The sequence below is a fragment of the Monodelphis domestica genome, chromosome 7 (genome assembly GCF_027887165.1).
Source record: "Monodelphis domestica isolate mMonDom1 chromosome 7, mMonDom1.pri, whole genome shotgun sequence".
Taxonomy (NCBI): domain Eukaryota; kingdom Metazoa; phylum Chordata; class Mammalia; order Didelphimorphia; family Didelphidae; genus Monodelphis; species Monodelphis domestica.
In genome coordinates this window covers 231,627,732-231,650,967 of record NC_077233.1, presented here as the reverse complement: position 1 = coordinate 231,650,967, position 23,236 = coordinate 231,627,732, and the positions used below count along the sequence as shown (strand labels likewise).

Genomic DNA, 23,236 nt, shown 5'->3' with positions numbered 1-23,236 from the left:
AGATATGAACTCAAGATGAACTTTCCTGGCCCAGCACTCTATTCACTGCACCACCTAGCTACCCTGTTCTGAAAATACATAACTCTTATTATTCTCTTTCCTTCAGTCAATTCCTATCTTCATTTCTTCTCCCTGTCCTCTTTATCTTTTCTTACTCTTCCCCCTTCATTCCTACTTCTTTAAACATTTCTCTTTATTTTTCTATCTCTTTGCTTTCTCTTTTCTTTCACTCTCCCATTGTCTCTCCATTTCTTCTCCTGTTTTCTCTTCTGTCCAGTCTTCCTTTACCTCTTGCCTTACTTTCTTCCCTCTTTCTCTTCCCATTCTATTTCTTCATTTTCTATTCCTTTCTTTTCTCTCCTAGTAATCTAGGGTGCATTTGCCTTTGAGGTGGGGAAGGTGAGGGATGATCAAAGTTGGGACTGGGAGAGAGAGGCAAAAGTCAATCATACTAATTCCTTTTTAGTTCTTATATTAAATGTTTATGTCTTACACTTTATGTTTATAGAAACACATAAAGAATCTTGAATCCCTGCTTAGATCAGGGACTTTCTAACTATTGCTCAGGAACACTTGAGTTCTACATTACATGAAAATGTTGCTTTTCTATGTAATGACAAAGTGGTAGTCAGGAATTTCAAGTATCATAAAGCAACTTAACCGATAACAAAAGATAGAGTATGTTTGGCACAAATTCCTGAAAAATTTATGCTACTGAATTTATAGGGAAAATAGAAACATTCTTATACAACTTCTAGTTCTCAGGTCAGCTCAGTCTTCTTGAAACCCCTGATTTAGATGACAGGAATATTAACATTTAGTCTATGTCAATATTACCAACTTAGGGAAAAATTGTTAAAATAGCTTCTCAGTGTGTAGATGGAATAAAATAGGGTACCTGAATTAATTTCTTTATCATTTGCTCCATTGTTATACGGTTGTATATTCATAACCCCAGACACATATATGTGTGAAAAGAAATGAGATCCTATTAGGCCAATGGAGAGGCCTCATGACAGAGGTCATGTCCTGATAGACAGTACTCAAGCTATGGAGAGTCTAGTTCACTGGTCTTTTACAATTACAAGTTATCACAAACCTGTTTGAGACTGGCAGTGGTCTGGAATGCCATTGAACTAGACTTGAACTGTAAAGTTAATACCTACTCTAATACTTTGAATATTCATGATTTTTACAGTGTGGGCACACCAAGAGGCACTACAACCTAGTAAACAGAGAACTATCCTTAGATTCAGAAAGATCTGTGTTCAAGTCTTGTCTCTGATACATATAGGATATGTATTCCTGGGTGATACTTTGACTCTGTATTGATGGAGGGAGAGTCCTCATCTGAGATAGCAATGAATGCATTGATCTAATCTATTTCCTTTAGTCTCTGAGTAAACCAATTGCCAAAGCAGATTTAAAGCTTTACTATTTCATGAGTTGTTATGACTGAAAAAAAGTTCTTCCTGATGGATGATCCTCTGGCGAGGAGCCTCTCCAAAGTTAATGAAGCTTGGTTCCTAGAAAACAAACATCCATTTTTTAATTAAATCTGTACTCAAAGACTTTACATCCTGGCAAGGCCTTCTAGACTGTGGGTTTTCATTGGGTTGGGCTAGCCTTCAAGAACCCAAGACCACTTCCACACAATGTTCTGATGCATTGAAGTAGGACTTCTTCAAAGACATAGTTTAATTAAATATCTATTTCAAACATATCTGAAAGAAGAGAACAGAGAAATGAATATAGATAATCAACTGGACAGGTCAATGAGAGGAGAGTGAAGGTGACTGGAAGTCTGTTGGGAAAGAACTAGCCTAGAGTTAGAAGACCTGGGGCCCTTGATGTGTGACAATGAACTAGTCCAAATACCTAAGGGCTTCCCTTTCCTTATTTGTGAAATAAGGGAGTTGGGGTCTTTTGACTGATCTTTTGGTGAGTATCTCTAAACCTAACTTGGATAGTCCTCAGATGACAAATACAACCACTCCTTGGACCCAAAGGACTAAAAACCCTATCCATTTTGGTGGGACCTTCCAGAACTTATACTCCATTGGCATGGTATTTTAGAACACTTCCATGCCAAGATGGGAGAGAATAGGACTTTTTAGTAACAAATTTTCCCAGTTCTATTCAGTTTATTTTGGTACACTGGAGTAATGGATAATTTTAATTATCATTCTCTCAAATGTCTTTACCTAGAGGAGGAGCAGACTACCAGGAAAAAAATTGTACTGGATTATGATGCTTACCTACCGCTTAATGATTAAGTAGGAATGCAGGGAGATAGATTTTCCCATGCTTACTGACATCATTTCCACAGACACTATTGCAAACATGGAATGATTTACCATGAATCTTGTGTTTTGAAAGCAAACACCTGAAACTAGTCTTTAATGACTTTGTCCCACAACACCAACTGCATTTGGGTTGAAGCAATTAGGAAAGTGCAAGCTGACAAAAGAAAACACGTTGTTGGATAAGACTCAGCATCTCATCAAATATTCACAGTCCCTCGATGTGTCAAAACATAGGAGAAGGAGGAAATCTTAAGCTACAGATTTACAGGCTCCCCAAACCAAGGTCTTATCAGATATCACTGGGGTTCTTTGCCACTCAGGCTATTTCACTTTATAAGGAACATTAACTACGTGGTTCAAAATCCTGGGCAGGAGGTGATTAAATGACATTTCTTTTGTTGTAATGGGAGAATTTTAAACTGTCAATAAAAGAACTCTTCTTCCAAGGACAAATTCCATATACAAAGAAAAGCTGGTTTGTAGAGTTGGAAAGCACCCCCAAGCAAAATGACTTTTAGCTAGCTAGTTAGTGGGTTAAAGTCTAAAGCTGTTTTTCTTGATTTCTAGCTGCTTGTTTATTTAACATAAAAGAGCCATAGATCTGATTATTCCTCCTCCTTCCCCCCACATCCTTGCACATCCACTCAGCATTTTATCCTAGATTTCAGCATGCCACTCTCACTTTGGCAAATAATGCACCATTTAAAAAAACAGCTTGTGGGCCACTAGCTCAAGATTACACATATCCTACAAATTCATTGGCAGTATTTAAGCATAGGATAGGGATTTTGCCTGGGGGTTAAGCCAGAAAAATGTGTTGTCACTTGAGCTTGGATCTTGAAAATAATTTCAGTGTGCATCTGCTGGCATGAGGAGGGGAAGAAGGGAAGTTGGAGGGATATGAGTTTCAGAAGAAATTGTACTTTACTTGAATGCATCTCATTAGTAAACAGGGTCCTGTAAACAGAATGGAGATCTTCTAAAGGAAACTCAATCTTCTGAAACCTGGGAAAGGGAAAATAGATTCTTTTGGAGGGTTGTACTTCCTTTTCAAACCCTTACCTTCTATCTTACAATCAATATTATATATTGCTTGTCAGGCAATAGTAGTAAGAGCGGGGGTTAAGTGACTTGCCCAGGGTCACATAGCTAGAAAGTGTCTGAGGCCACATTTGAACAAAGGACCTCCTTTCTTTAGGTCTGGCTTTCAAACCATTGAGACATCTAGTTGTCCCCTGAACAGTTGTATTTTCTGGTACTTTCTGAAATTATCTTGCTTGGCATTTCTTATTTCACCATAGTATTCCAATACCATCATGTACACAATTTGTTGGGCCATTCCCCAACTGATGGATACCTCAATTTCCAATTCTTTGCCATTAGAAAAAAAGCTGCTCTAAATGTTTTTGCACAGGTAAGACCTGTCCATTAAAAAAAAAAATCTCTTTGTTATACAGACCCAGTAGTGACACTACCAGATCAAAGGGTATGCACAGTTTTATAGCCCTTTGGGTACAGTTCTAAACTGTCCTTTGGAATGTTTGAATTAGTGATACTTTTTTTAAAACCCTTACTTTCCATCTTGGAATCGATACTGTGTATTGGTTTCAAGGCAGAAGAGTGGTAAAGGCTAGCCAATGGGGATTAAGTGACTTGCTCAGGGTCACACAGCTAGGAAGTTTCTGAGCCCATATTTGAACCCAGGACCTCCCCTCTCCAGGTCTGGCTCTCTATCCTCTGAGTCTGAAGAATGTAAGTGTTGATAAATCTAACACTAGTGGAACTCTTCCACTCCCCCCATCCCTTCTCCAAGGTCCTGACAATCCTTAACAGCCTAAAAAGAAGGGTAAACAATAAAGGATAGGATGGAAGGAAACACAGTTAGCAATCATAAATATGAACATGAATGGAATGAATTCACCCCACAAATATAAAGGTTAGTGAATTGACTGGGAGATCAGAATCCCCAAAAATATATTATTTAAAAGGCTGAGGAAGCAATTATAGTCTTGGACAAAGCAAAAACAAAAAAAAAATAGATCTAATAAGAAAAGATATTCATGGAAACTACATTTTACTAAAAGGTATCATAAACAATGAATTAATCTTAGTACTGAGGAGATGAAGAGAATTTTGGAAAAGTTAAATATGATAGATCTCTGGAGAGTATTTTATGGGAATAAAAAAAGAGTACATCTATTTTTCATTTGTCCATGGAACTTTCTCAAAAATTGACCATGCTATAGGATTTTAAAACTTGCAAACAATGCAGAAAAGCAGAAGTATTAAATGTATCTTTTTCAGATCACCATGCAATAAAAATTACATTTACTATAAATAAAAATTAATTGGAAACTAAATAATCGAATCCAAAAGAATTAGTAGGTTAAAGAACAAATCATAAAAACAATCAATAATTTCATTAAACATAATGAAAACAATGAGACAACATGCCAAAATTTGTGGGATGTAGCCAAAGTAGTACTTGGGAGAAAGTTTATATTTTTAAACACTTAACATTAATAAAAGAGAGAAAGAGTAAATCAACAAAGTGGACATGCAACTAAAAATTTAGAAAAACAAAAAAATTCCCAATTAAACACCAAATATAAATCCTAAAAATCAAAGGAGAGATTAATAAAACTGAAAGTAAAAAAAAAGCATTGAATCAATAAGTAAAATTAGGAGGTGGTTTTATGAAGAAAGAAACAATAAAATAGGAAAACACTGACTAATTTGATTTAAAAGAAGAAAGAAAACCAAATTACTAGTATCAAAAATGAAAAGGTTGAATGCACAAACAACAAAGATGAAATTATAACGATTATTAGAAGCTATTTTGCCAAACTTTACACCAATAAAATTGACAATCTAAATGAAATGGACAAATAACATATATGTACACATTTATTGCCTAGATAAAGAGAAAAGATAATTAAATGCTATTAAATAATCTTATCTTAGAAACAAAGTTTAATGATCCATAAATGAGAGGAAAAAAGAAAGGAAAGAAGAGAAAGAACAAACCTAAGAATCCCCTTCCCCCCAAAGCCAGGGAATTCTACTAAACATTTAAAAAATAAGTAAATCCAATACTATATAAATGGTTTAAAAATAAGTAAAGGAGTCCTACCAAATTCATTCTATGACACAAATATGGTTTTGATACTTAAACCAATGGGAGTAAAAATAGAGAAAAACTATAGATCAATTTTCTTAATGAATATTGATGCAAAAATTTAAGTAAAATATTTATCAAGATTAGAACAATATATCACAGAGACAATATGATATAACTAGGGTGGATTTATAATAGGAATGCAGGGCTGATTCAATATTAGGAAAACTACATAATTGATGTTATTAATAACAAAAACCATAAAAATCATATAATTATATCAATAAATGAAGAGAAGCTTTTGACAAAATATAGCACCAATTCCTGCTAAAGATAATAGAAAGTAGTTTCTATTTGAAACCAAAGACAAACTTTATCTATAATGGAGATGTGAGAAGTCTTTCCAGTAAAATCAGGGGTGAAGCAAGGTTGAACATTATCACTATTATTATTCAATAGTGTACTGGAAATACCAACTCTGGAAAAGATAAGAAAAAGAAGTTGAAGGAAGAAACATAGACAAGGAAGCAATAGAGCTTTCACTTTTTGCAGATATATAGAGATATCCTTAGGTACTTGAGAGAATCAACTAAAAATAATAAAAACAATGAACAACTTTAGCAAAGTTGCAGGATATAAAATAAACCCACACAAATCATGAACATTTCTATATATTACCAACAAACCCCAACAGAAAGAGATAGAAAGAGAAATTCAATTTAAAATAACTACAGAAAGGATAAAAAAAAATTGGAAGACTACCTATCAACACAAACACAGAGCTTCTATATGACTACAGTTACAAAATATCCTTCACACAAATAGAGATCTAAACATTTGGAGAAATATTAACTGTTTATGAGTAGATTGAGACAATATTATATAATGACAATACTCCCTAAATTAATTTCCTTATTCAGTATCATATCAAACTACCAAAGAATTACTATATAGAACTAGGCAAAAATAATAACAAATTTAATCTGGAGGAACAAAATGTCAAAAATATGAAGGGAATCAATGGAAAAAGAAAAAATAATGAAGGAAGGAGGCCCACCAGTACCAAGTCTCAAACTATACTACAAAGTGATAATCATCAAAACATTTTGGTACTGGATAAGAAACAGAGTGATTGGCCAATGGAAGAGATTAGGCATGTATTATATAGAAGCAAATGAGCCCTGTAGCCTAGTGTTTGACAAACTGATAAACTCAAAGATCCCAGCTATTGGGATGAGAATTCACTGTTTGACAAAAGTTGTTGGGCAAATTGGAAAGTCGTCTGGCAGAAACTAAGTCTAGATGAATATTTCACATTGAATACCGAGATAAGCTCAAAGTGGTTACGTGATTTAGACAAAAAGGATATCAAAAGCAAGTTAGAGTTATGGAAAACTCTGTGGAGAGGGGAAGAGTTTGTGACTAAACAAGAGACAGATAGGATCCTGGAAGGTAAAATACATGTTTGATTATATTGATTTTAACGTTTTTGAACAAAAACTAGAAATGCAGAAAAAGTTAAAAGGAAAACTGAAAACTGGAGAAAATATTTAACAGAATTGCTGATAAAAGGTCTCATTTTTCAAATACATATAGAACTGAGACAAATTTGTAAAACTAGGTCATTCTCCATTTGATAAAAGGTCAAAGGATATGAACCAGCAGTTTTCAGACAAATAAATCAAAACTATTAATAGGCATATGAAAACATGCTCTAAATAACTAATAATTAGAGAAATGCAAATTAAAACAACTCTGAAATACCATTTTACATCTATAAAATTGGTTAACATAACAGAAGAGGAAAATTATAAATACTGGAAGGGGTGGAACTGTGAACTAGTCCAACTACTCTGGAGGAAAATTTGGAACTATGTCCAAAGGACTAGAAAACTGTATATACCTTTTGTCAGAGCAGTACTGATACCAGTGTTATACCCCAAAAGAGATTATTTAAAAAAAAGAAAAATGACTTATATGTAAAAAGTGTTTATTGCAACTTTAAAAAGTAATTGGAAAGTATTGGAAATTTGAGAGGTTCTCTATCAGAAATGGAGAATGGCTGATCAAGTCATGGTATATGAATATGATGGAATAATACTATTGTGCTCTAAGAAATGATGAAAAGGCTGGTTTCAGAAAAACCTGGGTAAACTTCTAGGAACTGCTACAAGGTGGAGTGAGTAGAACCAGGAGAACAGTGTACAAAGTAACCACGATACTGTAACGTTAATCAGTTGTGAAAGACCTTGTAATACATACAGTAATCAAGACAACACAATACAATACAATACAATAATTCAAAGCAGTTTCAAAGGACTCATGCAAAATTCAATCCACCTCCAGATAGAGAACTAACGGCCTCTGAGTATAGACTGAAGCATATATCTATATCTATATCTATATTTTAATTACCTTGCTTCTTCCTCTCCCTGTTCCCTCACAAGGTGGAGATGTTTTGTATGGGCAACTCAAATAGAACATAATAAATATTTGTCTAGTATTTATTTAATTATTATTTATCTAATATATGCAAGTCACCAGAGAATATAAAGTCAAATATGGGGCATGACTTGACCACAAGGTTCTTATATTCTATGTGGGTGGAGAAGTTTTACATGACTTAATATATATAATGGATATTGTGTTTATTGCTTTCTCAATGGAAAGGAAGGGTAGAGAGGAGATAATTTGAAATGGAAAATAAACATTAAAATCAATAAAAAGTTAAAAAAAATCAGTTAGGCTTTTAGTGTTCAAACTATGCACTGCATTAGAGACAATTTAGCCGAAATATCATACATTTAACAAGTGAGCAAGTTGAGGCCCAGAGAGGATAAATAACTTGCCTAGGGTCACACATCTAGTTAAGCAGTAAAGAGGGTACTGAAACTGAGGACTCCCAGTTCTTGGTCTTTCTACTACATCTACCTGTTCCATGATTTTAATGCAATGGTGTTTGAGCACTCATGTCTATAAGCAGGGGTGAGTAATTGTCACACAAAAAGACCTTCATGTTCTTTGATGGGGGGGGGTGGTAGAATCAAAACCAAAAGTTCCCTCAAATTGTTCACCTGAAATGATAGGTGTTTCAATTCATTCCTTTTTCAGTTTCTGCAAGTGGTCTCATTGTGGTGCCTGGGCTGTTTTGTCTATCCAAAGATGAACAGACTGTCATTTTGCCTTTGTGGAGCAGCTGAGATGATCTGAGCCTTCCTTTTCTCTGATGGCCCCAGGGAGAACTGGACTAGATAGTGGCCATCAGACACTAAGCCTCCCACTGATGGTTTTTGAAAAGTATTAAGTGTCCTACTCAGGGGCTGGCATCTTCAGTGTAGCAAATCAAAGAGCAAAGTGATGGCTCTCATGCCCCAGTGCAAAATATTAAAGAAAAGAAAAGACTACAGAAAAATCTCCTGTTCAGAAGGAATATTCCAGAAATGAAATAGTGTGCTTAGAAGATTATGTATTTAATGCTCATTTCCCCTCCTTGTCCCTTAAGCTTCGTTTTGCATCTGACTGTCCATGATGACAATTTATGAGAATCTTGGGAGAGGAACTGCTTTGAACTTCCCAAAAGCACACACTATGGCAGGCTATTAATCCAACAGGCTGTGGGGCTTTTAGGGTAAAATACTTCTCTAATATATTTTTTTTCTCTTGCTCTAGCTTTTTCCCAAGGGGGACAAATGACTGTAGTTTGCCAAAAAGCATGGTATATGGTCTTGAATGAGACTGTCTTCCTCCACACTTTATACTTATTGAATAAAAGGAGGTGATATATTTTCAACTCCCTCCCCTAGCCCAAGTCTGATCCAGAACTCCAGTGACCATTAAGGAGACTTCTTTCTTGTGCAATCGATTTCCCTTTCCTGCTGACTGTCCCAGGGCAAAGAATATCCACTTTGATTTATTTCATGTGTCACAGAGAGCCCATCCTCCTAAAACAGATAGCCTAGCTAGATGGTGAAGAGATTTGAGGGGGCCGCTCCTGGGAAGGCATAATTACTGAGCTCTATGGTTTAGTAGGCCAAATAATGATGAGAGGGTCAGGAAAATGTAACCCTAAGCCATTACTTCCTAACTGTGTGACCTTGGCCAAGTCATTTGGCTTCTTTGGATGGAAGGTAATTTAGAAATCACCTAGTCTTACTGTATCATTTTGCAGTTGAGGAAACTGAATCACAGAGAGCTTCAAGGATTCACCTTAAGGTAATAGAGTTAGTTGGTGTCGGAGACAGGAACCAAGTCACATCCAGTGGTTTTTCCAGAGGACATTATCATGCTATTTGTGTTTTCATGGTTGTATTGACTAAATGGGAAAGAGAATATTTTACCAACTTTGGAGAAAAGAGGGGAAGAGAGGAGAGGAAGAGGAGAAGAAAATGGAGGAAAAAAAGAGGAAATGAAAACAAAGTGGAGTGAAGATAAGTCAAGGTGAAGGGAGTTAAAAGATAAAAGAACATAAGCTTATTGAAGGTAGGAACTATTTTTCATTTTGTTTTTGTAACTCTAGTACCTAGTACAGAGACTTGTACACAGGAGGTACAACATGCTTGTTGGATTGTGTTGGATTTGATGGAGAGAAGAGAGATAGAAAGACAAGGAAGGAGGGGAGAGAGATAGAGATAAAGACAGAAACACAGAAACAGAGATAGACCAGGAGTCAGAGACAGGAAGAAATAGACCAAGGGGTGGAGAGATAGACAGAGAGATAGAAACAGACAGAGAGGAACAGAATTAGAGAGAGTATGAGAGACAGAGAGAAACAGTCTTTACCAATGTTGGTTTAAGTGTCAGGTTTCATAGCAACAGAACATCAACATAATTGAACTGTGGGAGAACAACTATAGCAAGATGTGAGAGGAGTTCAGAAAACCCCATAATACAGTCTCTCAAATAGTATTAGATGTCTTGATGATGTAATTGCAAGTGTTAACAATCTCACATTCTTCCTTTTCAAATAATCTTGAATTTACTCATCAGCACACATGTTGAGTTTGTATGTTTTAAGTGTACCATGTATTATAGGGATAAGTATACACGTTTTAAAATCCATGTAGAATATAACAATCTTGTGGTCAAATTTTGCTCCATATTTGACTTTCTATTCTCTGGTGCTCTGCATATATTAGACATTATATATTAGATGAATAATAAATAAATACTAGATAAATATTTACTGTGTTTAGCTGAATTACCCACAAGCTATGTTGTAAATGTCATGACATATTCGAATAGACATCTCTACTCTACTATTATTGTGCTCTATGAATACAATTCATATGAAGATTTGTGCTCACAAAAGCAGAGAAGCATATGTTTCCAAATAGAATCTTTCAAAAAATGGTTTTTCCTGAGATCTTTAAAAAAAAAACCAAAACACCACAGTCATTTCCTGGTATACTTTCTTCTTCATAGAACTATTCTTTGTAAAAGAGAAAAACAGGTAGGTGAAATCAACCCACATAGCAACTGGATCTGTTAGTACATGCAACATCTGGCATCCATAGAGTCTCTTCCTGCCCTATGCTGAGAGGAGGGATGTGGGTTACGTCATCTGGCAGTGTGGCAAGGGAATGGATGTCGAATTGGTAGACAGAGGACCTGGGCTTGGAAGTCCAGTTCTGATATTACTTATGTGACCTTGGACAATCACTTAATATTTTCGGAGCTCAATTTCTTCACTTGTAAAGCAATAGGATTAGACTAAATGACCTTTAAAGTTCTGCCCACTCTAAATCTATGATCTATCCTCTGAAACAATTCCCAACTGTACTCTTAAGAAAGGTTCCTTTTAGTGTAACCCCAATGAATCGACCAGTCTGAGAAAGAGTTTGGATTTCTTCTTCACAATTGTTCTACAATGGAAAAACCTCTAGTTGGACTTTCCCAGCAGCCATAATTAATCAAACCAGTGATTGATAAGGCAGATGAGAGTGTCAAAAGACTTGCTGGGCTTTCTTGCAGAAATGTGGTCTCTTATAGGTAATATTCACTGTCGTCCCCTATGTTGGGGAGAAATACAATCAATTTTCCATTTTCTGTGGGAAGAAAGGGAAAATATTGATAAATCAAAACCACAGATGATCCCTGAACATCACTTTACTCAATAGCTTCCATCTTTCCTTCTCCCTCTGTCAAACGTTTTCAAGTACTTCTAACAAGAGCAGACACTTTCAAGTTCTTTCTCTTTGCTCATACTGAACAAATAGAGATGGTAGAACTTGTTGGGGTGGTGGGAATGAGTGGGGGAGACAAGAACAGATGAAGTAGAAGAAAGAGGCAGACTGTTAACTTTATTTATTGTGGAAAGACACTTTCTTAGATAGAGGCAGAACTCCTTGTTCATATAGTTGAAGCAAATGTTCTTGTTAAAAAATAAAACTCATCCAATTTAAAAGATAAAGCTCTGAATAGAAGGGAGCATAGTTCTGGCAGGAATTCTGGAGAAGAAATTTGGGTTTTAACTAAGTTCTTCTTGCTACTGTAAAGGAGCTATAGCCAATTCTGCAGAGTAATTTAGCTGAATGTCCAGCAAGCCTTTAATAACGTTCCAAATGACTTGAGCTCAGAACTTCAGAGGGAGAATTTAAGAATTAATAAAGGCCTGCTTTAAAACCCCCCACTGAATAAGAAGTCAAAAGGTATATCCTGCCTATGTTGGAGGACAGTACTGCGTGAGGTCTCAGGGGAAATGTCCAGACTTGGTGAATACTGTACTGTATCAAGTGCTTGATTGGCTCATTACAGAAGGGGCTAGGGAAGAATATGAGTTAAAGGAACAGCAATAGAGCTCCATGGAATTGTCCCAAGTGAACTTCACTTTGCAATGAGTCAAATCATTCTTAATTCCCCATTATAAGTAGCTGGGCCTTTAAAAAGGTGGTTAGTTCTCATCTGTGCTAAGGGAAGGAAACAGAGGCCAATCTAAGGTAATAGATTTCTGCTTTTCATTTGTGAAACAGACAACATAGAATCATATATTTAGAGCTAAAGGGGACCCTAGAAGACATCTACTTTAATCCTGCAGTAACCACACCCTGGTAAAATCATTTTAGCATATGGGATGTCAGTTTGAGGGCAACTGACCAGCCTCAAAACTATTGGTAAGTTGTGGGGAAGGTATCTACCCCAAACATGTGAAGACTTCTGGTGAAATAGGCAGATGAGAACAATTTGTTCCAACGGCCATGAAGTGGAGTTGTCTAGAGTTTGATCAGATATAGAAGGCGCCAAGGTCATCCATTGCATTCCAGACTCTCACCAGTCATCTTGTCTTTTGTCTTGCCACTGGACTTTGATGACTCTGAAAGAGAGAGTGAAGCTGACAATCTTGGGCAACTCTGTCTAACTTCAACCCAATTCATGCAACAAGTCAAGACATCACCTCTTTGAAATGAAGAATGGACAGTTCAATCACCTTGTTTTGCAAACAAGGAAACTGAGACTCAATGAGATTAAGTGTCTTGCCCCTACATCATGCAAGTAATTTCTCAGAGAGGATTTGAACTAAGGTCTTCTGATTCCAAAGGCACTACACTATGCTGATACACAGCCCCCATTTCTGTGTCATGCTCCAGTCTCCTACTACTTTATTCCTCATGGTCTTGTACTACAGAGAAACCACTCCGAGATTATAGAGAGCTGAGTATATGGATACACATATATATTTGTATAACTATGCATATAGTCATACATCTTTATCTATCTAAATCTAGTGAGTAGAAAGGTACATTCTCATATTTTCTTTGGGGTAAAGTTTAATCTTTATCATTTTGCAACATTCATTTTTTATTATTTTATGATTATCCTTCCCATTTACATTGTTGTAATTATTATGTACTGTATATTATTTTCCTGGCTCTGCGTAATTTACCTTACACTAGTTCATGTATCAGTTTTCTTCATTTTTCCCATTGCTTCTCTATTTATTATGTTTTTCATTTCTTATAGTACAGTAAAATTCTGTTAGATTCACATACCACAATTTAAGTTATTCCCCTATTGATGGCTAACTACTTTGTTTCTACTTCTTTGCTACCCCTCAAAAAGTTCTGCAATAAACTTTTAGTATATAACTATATGGAACTTTTCATTTCCCTCACTCCCTACCCCTATCCCATAAGCTCCTTAGAATATACACCTAACTATGGAATCTCTGGGTTAAAGTGTATGGGTACTTTAGCCACATTGTTTTCATACTTCTAGATTTCTTTCCAAAATGAAAGGCCAATTCTCAACAACAAATTTACATCTAAATGGATTGAATCATTGATACTCAAACATTTAACTGGTGAGTTGCAGTTTTCTTTACATTTTTGTCATAATGAATGTTCCTCTCCAAAGCTACCTTAAGAATTTTGTTGAATGTTCAGTGCCTCATGCCACAAAGAGCACTTCAGCCTTCAATTACTTTGATTTTATCAATGTGGGCACTCTTATCCTTCTTCTACACAATGCTCATCACTAGAGACTAGATATTGGACCAGTAATTTCACTGGTACACAGAGCTCCCAGGACTGGAGTAGAAAACTCCCTCTTCTAAGGCAAAGTCAACTTCTTTTCAACATTTAGTCTCAGAAAAGTGTGTAAATCACTCAAGAGATTAAATAACGTGTTCAGGATTGCACAGTTAGTATCTGTTAGGACTGGGACTTGAATTGAGGTCTTCCTGGATTCTAGGTCAGCTCTCTATTCACTATTCCTAGATACCAAAGGGCTCCTCATCACAACTGTTCTGTAATATGGGACATAGTCTTTCAGAGTTGCTATTATTATTGTTGCAACCTGATGTTTCATTATCCTATAGCCAACCTCACAATGAGCCTCTCCAAAATTAGCTAAGACTGGTCTTTGGAAAACAGACCAATAGTAAGCAACTGGGCCCATAAGAACATTATATTTCTTTATCTCATAACACGGCCAACACATTGTCCTCCAGGTTTCCAAAGATAAAACTTAATTTTCTCTCTAAAAACTGAAATTCCTTTTTAGATATATAGCCTTCAGGCTGCCACCAAACAACCATTTCCTCCAATGTAACCACAGTGAGCTGTTCTCAAGTCTCTTATTTTCCTTTTGGAATTAAAGTCTTTAAAAAAATATTATTGAAGGCTTCATTACTTGTAAAGCAGGGACACATGCTTTTGTGTGTGTGTGTGTATCCTAATCCAGTTTGGCAATCAGATAAAACAAATGAAATCCTTTTTAGGATAATAACTTTAAATATATGAAGTTCAACTCACAGGATTACAAAAGAAATAAAATACATTGAAATAATTACTTATATACAAATATACATTATAAATACATATTTAAGTTCATAGACTCTAAATTAGGAACCTCAGTTTGTGAGGAATCTAATAATGTATCAAACTTATTTACAACTTAATTGGTATTTTAGACAACTGATAATGATAGTCATTTGAATAAATAGTAGACCCCCCAGCACTGAGACATTCTCAAATAGAGCCCTATATAAGAGCATAAATAGATAGGCATTGAAGGAGAAAGAGTACAAAACTTGAAGCTGGCTCTCAAAGTGTCAGAAAATCCACCAGTATTAATAGGGAAAAGCAAATAAGAAGTACTAGGTTTGAGTCCCAGCTTCTTCACTTTCTAGTGCTGTGCATCCCTGGGTAAGTCATTTAATCTCTCTGGGTCTCAGTATTCCCACTTATAAAATATGTATAATAATACTTACAATTCTTGGCTCACAAGGTTGTTCTAAAAGAAGCAGTGTACTGTGAATGCTCTAGAAGTATATTTTCCTGTATAACACTAGTCCTTTTCTGATGCCTCATCATGGCTTTAGTGATGATGTTGGGTTCTAAATGGCAGAATTAGTAGAATGCAAGCACTGGCAGGTCTTACTGGACTAGAGAAGATTCTGATTTTGCCTAGTGATAAAGAGTATAAATGTCATTTGAGACCCAGTCAAGACAATTTTTGAGAATCTAATTTCTTAGGTTGGCCATAGGGTGATTAATTTTTCTCCTAAATAAGGGACTAGGGGCTAGAAGGAACATGATGGAAAACACAGAGGTCTCCATTGCCAGTGGAGGGAGTATCCACATCAGTAAAATCATAGGTCTTTGAAGTATTGAAATATTAAAATTGAGAAATTAATATTGTATCTACATGTGGCATAGTAAGAATTGCCAGAAATTGGGGGAATCAAGGGAAGGGGAGAGAGGAAGGGAAAGGGAGATGCAGAGAAAGAAGGAAAGGAAGGAGGTAGAGCTATAGGAAAGAACAAAATGGAGGAAAGGAAAAAGAGAGAGAGCCAGAGGGAAAGAAAGAAGTAAGAAAAGAAAGAGGGAGGAAGGGAGGTAGGGAGAAAGAGAGGAAAGAAAAGAAAGGTAGACAGCAGAAGGCAGAGGAAGGGAAGAGAGAGAAAAAGGAAGGGAGGTAGGTAGAGAGACAAAAAGACAAAGACCAAAACAGAGACTGAGTGAGACAGAGAGATACAGAGAGAAGGGGGGGAGAGAGAGAGAGAGAAAGAGAGAGAGAGAGAGATCAAAAGCCTGTTGTTCTAAGAGGTCAGATTTAAGTTAAGGGTAGTAAGAGTTTAGTGAATGAAGAAACTTCAGGAAAGGTCAATCTATAAGAAGGAACTTGGCTACAAGAATAATATAATTAGATGGTAGGCTTGAGGGTGTGATATACAATTATACAATCACTGATAGTGCATGGGGATTTCAAAAGAAAAATTCAGCACAGTCATCCTATCATTTCCCCTTGAGTCACACATCTTTCTGTTCCAGATGGACTGACCTTATTGCTACTCATCATGTCTCTTCTGGCCCTATGCCTATAGTCATCCATCCCTTCACTTTTGCCATCTGAGCTTCTACCCTCAAGTTTTATTATGTCTCCCATTCTCTCTGTACTAGCATTTCTCAAGATTCAACAAACTTAATAGACTATTTACTCTACATATTCCTGTTCATCCCCTTCTCCCATCTTATCCAAGAAAATCCTCCATAGATTTAATGGGAGAAATGTCATGGTCTGTCAATGGATGCCAATGAAGCAATCTCATAATCTATTTCTTTTAGACACACAAAAAATGTACCTGTTCTTATATAATAAATATTAGTTAAAATTTTTTAGCTCCTGAAAACCTGGAGGACCTTCATGGATCATCATTGATCCATAGATTATACTATGAGAGAGAATAATAATTTAAATTAATCCTATTATTGAATACATTATTCAGTACTTATCACTTAAATATTTTATTTTTTAAATATTATTGTATTTCCCCTTTAATTACTTGTAAAAATAGTTTGCAACATTTTTTTAAACATTATTTTCTTTGGTCATTTTCATACATTGTTCATTGGAAACAGATCATTTTCTTTTCTCCCCCCCCCCCCAAACCCCCACCACCCCTTCCCTAGCTGACATGCGATTCGTCTGGGTATCACATGTGTCCTTGCTCTGAACCCATTTCCTTGTTGTTGGTATTTGCATTAGGGTGCTCATTTAGCGTCTCTACTGGATCATGTCCCCTCAACCTCTGTAGTCAAGCAGTTGCTTTTCCTCGGTGTTTTTACTCCCTCAGTTTGTCCTCTGCTTGAGGATAGTTTTTTTTTTCCTCGTAGATCGCTGCAGGTTGTTCAGGGACATTGTAAAGCCATTACTGGAGAAGTCCATTACGTTCTCTTGTACCACAATGTGTCAGTCTCTGTGTACAATGTTCTCCTGGTTCTGCTCCTCTCACTCTGCATCACTTCCTGGAGGTTGTTCCAGTCTCCATGGAATTCCTCCACTTTATTATTACTTTGAGCACAATAGTATTCCATCACCAACATATACCACAATTTGTTTAGCCATTCTCCAATTGAAGGGCATCCCCTCATTTTCCAATTTTTGGCCACCACAAAGAGCGCAGCTATGAATATTCTTGTACAAGTCTTTTCCCTTATTATCTCTTTGGGGTACAAACCCAGCAGTGCTATGGCTGGATCAAAGGACAGACAGTCTTTTATGGCCCTTTGGGCATAGTTCCAAATTGTCCTCCAGAATGGTTGGATCAATTCACAACTCCACCAGCAATGCATTAATGTCCCTACTTTGCCACATCCCCTCCAGCATTCATTACTTTCCTTTGCTGTCATGTTGAACAATCTGCTAGGTGTAAGGTGATACCTCAAAGTTGTTTTGATTTGCATCTCTCTGATTATAAGAGATGTAGAACATTTTTTCATGTTCTTATTAATAGTTTTGATTTCTTTGGCTGAGAACTACCTGTTCATGTCCCTTGCCCATTTATCATTGGAGAATGGCTTGATTTTTTGTACAACTGGTTTAGCTCTTTATAGATTTGAGTAATTAGACCTTTGTCAGAGGTTTTTGTTATGAAGATTGTTTCCCAATTTGTTGATTTCCTTCTAATTTTAGTTACATTGGTTTTGTTTGTACAAAAACTTGTTAATTTGATGTAGTCAAAATTATTTATTTTGCATTTTGTGACTCTAAGTCTTGCTTGGTTTAAAAATCTCTCCCTTCCCAAAGGTCTGACATGTATACTATTCTGTGTTCACCTAATTTACTTGTAGTTTCCTTCTTTATATTCAAGTCATTTGCCCATTCTGAGTTTATCTTGGTGTAGGGTGTGAGGTGTTGATCCAAACCTAATCTCTCCCACACTGTCTTCCAATTTTCCCAGCAGTTTTTATCAAATACTGGGTTTTTGTCCCAAAAGTTGGGGTCTTTGGTTTTGTCAAAGACTGTCTTACTGAGGTCATTTACCCCAAGTCTATTCCACTGATCTTCCTTTCTGTCTCTTGTCAGTACCAAATTGTTTTGATGACTGCTGCTTTGTAATATAGTTTGAGATCTGGGACTGCAAGGCCACCTTCCTTTGTATTTTTTTTTCATTATTTCCCTGGATATCCTTGATCCTTTATTCTTCCAAATGAACTTTGTGATGGTTTTCTCTAATTCAGTAAAATAGTTTTTTGGTAGTTCAATGGGTATGGCACTAAATAGCTAGATAAGTTTGGGTAGGATGATCATTTTTATTATGTTAGCTCGTCCCACCCATGAGCAATCAATGTTTTTCCAATTGTTTAGATCTAGTTTTAATTGTGTGGAGAGTGTTTTGTAGTTGTATTCATATAGTTCCTGTGTTTGTCTTGGCAGATAGATTCCTAAGTATTTTATATTGTCTCGGGTGACTTTAAATGGAATTTCTCTTTCTAATTCTTGCTGCTGAACTGGGTTGGAGATATATAGAAATGCTGATGACTTATGTGGGTTTATTTTGTATCCTGCAACTTTGCTAAAGTTGTTGATTATTTTGATTAGCTTTTTGGTTGATTCCCTGGGATTCTTTAAGTAAATCATCATATCATCCCAAAGAGTGACAGCTTGGTCTTCTCATTGCCAACTTTAATACCTTCAATTTCTTTTTCTTCTCTAATTGCTACTGCTAGTATTTCTAGTACAATATTAAATAATAAAGGTGATAATGGGCATCCTTGTTTGACTCCTGATCTTATTGGGAAGGCTTCTAGTTTTTCCCCATTGCAGATGATATTTGCTGATGGTTTTAGGTATATACTGTTTATTATTTTTAGGAAAGGCCCTTCTATTCCTATACTTTCTAGTGTTTTCAATAGAAATGGGTGTTGTATTTTGTCAAAGGCTTTTTCTGCATCTATTGAGATAATCATGTGATTTTTGTCAGTTTGTTGTTTATATGGTCAATTATGTGTATGGTTTTCCTAATATTGAACCATCCTTGCATTCCTGGTATGAATCCTACCTGATCATAGTGGATAACCCTTGTGATGACTTGCTGGAGTCTTTTTGCTAGTATCCTATTTAAGATTTTTGCATCTATATTCATTAGGGAGATTGGCCTATAGTTTTCTTTCTCTGTTTTTAACCTGCCTGGCTTTGGGATCAGTACCATGTTTGTGTCATAAAAAGAATTTGGTAGAACCCTTTCTTGTATTATTTTGTTAAATAGTTTGTATAGTATTGGGGTTAACTGTTCTTTGAATGTTTGATAGAATTCATTTATGAATCCATCTGGACCTGGGGATTTTTTCTTAGGGAGTTCTTTGATGGCTTGTTCAATTTCTTTTTCTGATATGGGGTTGTTTAGGTAATTTATTTCTTCTTCTTTTAGTCTAGGCAATTTATATTTTTGTAAGTATTCATCCATATCACTTAGATTGCCATATTTTTTTGCCATATAATTGGGCATAGTAGTTTTTAATGATTGCCTTGATTTCCTCTTCATTAGAGGTGAGGTCTCCCTTTTCATCTTGGATACTGTCAATTTGGTTTTTTTCTTTCCTTTTTTTAATTAGACTGACTAGTACTTTGTCAATTTTATTTGTTTTTTCAAAGCACCAGCTTCTAGTCTTATTTATTAAATCAATAGTTCTTTGACTTTCAATTTTATTAATTTCTCCTTTGATTTTTAGGATCTCTAAATAAATATAGTTTCCAACATTTTAAAAAGAATTTTGAGTCTCAAATTTTCTCCCTCCCGATATAGATTTTACATGTGCAATCATGAAAACATTTTCCCAAGTTAATTCTTTTTGTGGAAGGAAACTTGAACTAAAACATTAAGAAAGTGAAAAAAGTTTGTTTTTGCCTGGATTCAGACCCTATCAGTTCTGTCTTCAGAAGCAGATAGTGTTGTTTGTTTGCTTATTTTACCATGAGTCCTTTGAAATTATTTTGGATCACTCTATTGCTGAGAATAGCTAAGTTATTTACAGTTGTTTATCTTATGATATTAATTGTGTACAATATCCTTCTGGTTCTGCTTGCTTTACTTTGCTTTAGCTCATGTAAATCTTTCCAAGTTTTTCTGACCTCCTTCTGCTCATCATTTCTTGTACCACAATAGTATTCCATTACAATCATATACTATCACTTACTGAGCCATTCCCCAGTTGATGAATAACCCCTCACTTTCCAATTCTTTGCCCCCACAAAAAAAGAGTTGCTTTAAATATTTTTGTACATGTAAGTCCTTCTGCATTTTGTTTTTTGGAAACAAAACTAGTAATGGGATTGATGGATCAAAGGATATTTATTATTTTATAACCTTTTGGGCATAGGTTCAAATTGCTCTCCAGAACAGATGAATCAGGTGACACCTCCTCCAAGAGTGTATTAGTGTCTCAATTTTTCCACATTTCTTTCAAGTTTAGCTATTTTCCTTTTCTGTATTAATAGCCCATTTAATAGGTGTGGGGTGGTAACCTAAAATTGTTTTAATTTATATTTCTCTAACTAGTAGTGATTTAGAGCATTTCTCCCCATGATTATAGAAAGCTTTAATTATTTTGAGTACTGCCTGTTCATGTCTTTTTGACCATTTACCAATTGGTGAACAATTTGTATTCTTGTACATCTGACTCATTTATTTATGTATTTGAGAAATGAGACTTTTATTAGAGAGACTTGTTATTAAATTTTTTTTACCATTATGATTACTGTGTATTACTCCCTATCCTATTCTCTACCCCCCCATTTATCCTTTTCTCTCTCTCTCTCTTTTCATTCTTGTGGAGAAAATTTCACAGAAAGGGTTTGGAATGTTGGAAAGAGGATTGATTGACAAGAAAGGCAGTTGAAGGGAGGAGGGGAGAGACTTGGGAGAGTGACAGTTGCTCTCTTGAGGACTCTTTCCTGGACCTTGGGACTGGAGGGAGCTCTCTCTGCCTCTCTGGATATAAACTAACTCTATCACTGAGATTTTCCCAACTGTTTTCTCTACCTGGATTCCTGTGGATTGTGTCATCAAACAAAAGGATTTAAGGGGATCTGCTTGAACTGTAATGCTGGTCTTTAGGGGCATTAACCTGAAGAAACAGGCCAAACCAGGTGTGAAGGTCAGAATCTCTTTTTCTCTTTCTGTCAACTGATAAAGACTTTGAACTTAAGAAAACTAGCATGGATATAGTATAGAACAGGAATAAAAGAAACCCTCATAAACCTGTGAGACCTGGGCTCATCTCAAAAACTGAGAGAGACTTGAAACCCAATCTGTGCTAAGGTATAAGGCAATCCCTAATTCCCTCTATCCTGATACCTTCCCTTTTGAACTTGTTATTAAATAAGCTTTAATTAAATAAACATAGTCAGATAATCTTTGTAAGGGTGAGGGGGCCCAGAAAGGAGAAAGGATTTCTTAGGGGAGAAAGTTCTATTTAACATCAAATTATGCTAAATCTTTAGGGACCTGTCAGTGCCTCTCCCCCCTTTCACCCTGATTTAATATCTGTAAGTAGAGTTTTTCTTACAGTTTGTACATCCTCAAAAATGTTTAACTTTTGACCACTGCATCCCTCAATTTGGAATTTCTCTCAGGAGGTGATCAGTGGAATCTTTTCATTTACATTTTGCCCTCTGATTTTAGAATATTGGGGCAGTTTTCCTTAATAATTTCTTGAAAGATTATGACTAAGCTCTTTTTTGGATCAGGGCTTTCAGGTGGTCCAATAATTCTTACATTATTCCTCATGGATTTATATTCTAGGTCAGTTGTTTTTCCCATTACATTTCCCATTTTCTTCTATTTTTTATTCTTTTCACTTTGATTGATCATTTCTTGATATCTCATGGAGTCATTGATTTCCACTTGCCCAATCTAATTTTTAGGACATGATTTTCTTGAGTGAATGTTTGTCCTTCCTTTTCCATTTGGTTAATTCTACTTTGTAAACAGTGGGAAAGAATTTTTGTACCTCTTTACCCATATGGCCAATTCTACTTTTTAAAGAGTTCTTCTCTTCAGTTCATTTTTGTCTCTTTTCCCATTTGGCCAATGCTGCTTTGCAAGGGGTTCTCTTCATTGGGTTTTTGTGTCTCTTTTACCAATTCATCACTCCTGCCTTTTTTTTTTGTTATAGCACAACTTATATTTCAAGTGAAAAAATTAGTATCACTTACAGTATCTTAAGATAAATCACCTTTGAATGGGAACTTCCTTTCCAGGCATCTAGAAAATTTACTACTGTGGAAAATGAAGACAGCTTAAAACTGAATAAAGGGGGAAGATTTTTTTTTATTAATTGCTGTAACATTGTCCTTCAGGCAGCTGAGGAAGCTTCATATTTTCTTTAGACATCATTAGACATCGAAGCTCTTGCAGAACCACTTTGAAGCTATATGAATTCTGCCACTTTGCTAGCATGGATATGGCTCTTGGGTCCACCACTCTATTAGAACTATTTACTCCTTTCATATTAATTTTTGTTACAAATCCTACAAATTGGGGGGGCAGGCTTCTGGATATTTAGGTCCACACTCTATTTTATGGCTGTATATTTGGTTTTCATAAATTGTTCTTGGAGGTTCAATAATCATTCCTGTCCATCTTGTAAGTGTCATATCTTCATCATCTTCAAGACACCAGCTAACTGTTCCATCTCCAACTCCTTTCTGACTTTCTTCAAGTTCTTTCAACAGCCAGAAATTTCTAGGGACTTTTACTCCCGACTCTGTGGTCACTGCCATCCTGCATCACTGCCATTTAGAGTCCGCCCCTCCCTCTTCCCCTCACTTCTGTTTCTTAAGGTATTATTTTCTCCAGATTTTTTTGTGTGTGCCTCCTTTGTCAAAAGTTAGACTCTTTTTTTTGTGTGTGTGGTTTTCCTGTATCATTCATTTCTTTTCCCAATTTTTCTTACTTGTTGTTAAAAATTCTTTTTGAGCTCCTCCATTAATTCCTTTTAGGCTTAAGACTAATTCATATTTTTCTTAAAGCCTTTGGCTGCAGCAGTATTGACTTTGTTGTCTTCTGAGTTTGTGTTTTGGTCTTCCTTGT

The 23,236-nt window shown here is 35.8% G+C and overlaps 1 pseudogene; it reads right to left on the bottom strand.

Moving 5' to 3' along the window:
* Positions 1-22,431: 22,431 nt before the first annotated feature.
* Positions 22,432-23,001, bottom strand: LOC100019072 (ubiquitin-conjugating enzyme E2 variant 1-like; annotated as a pseudogene).
* Between the last annotated feature and the right edge of the window lie 235 nt (positions 23,002-23,236).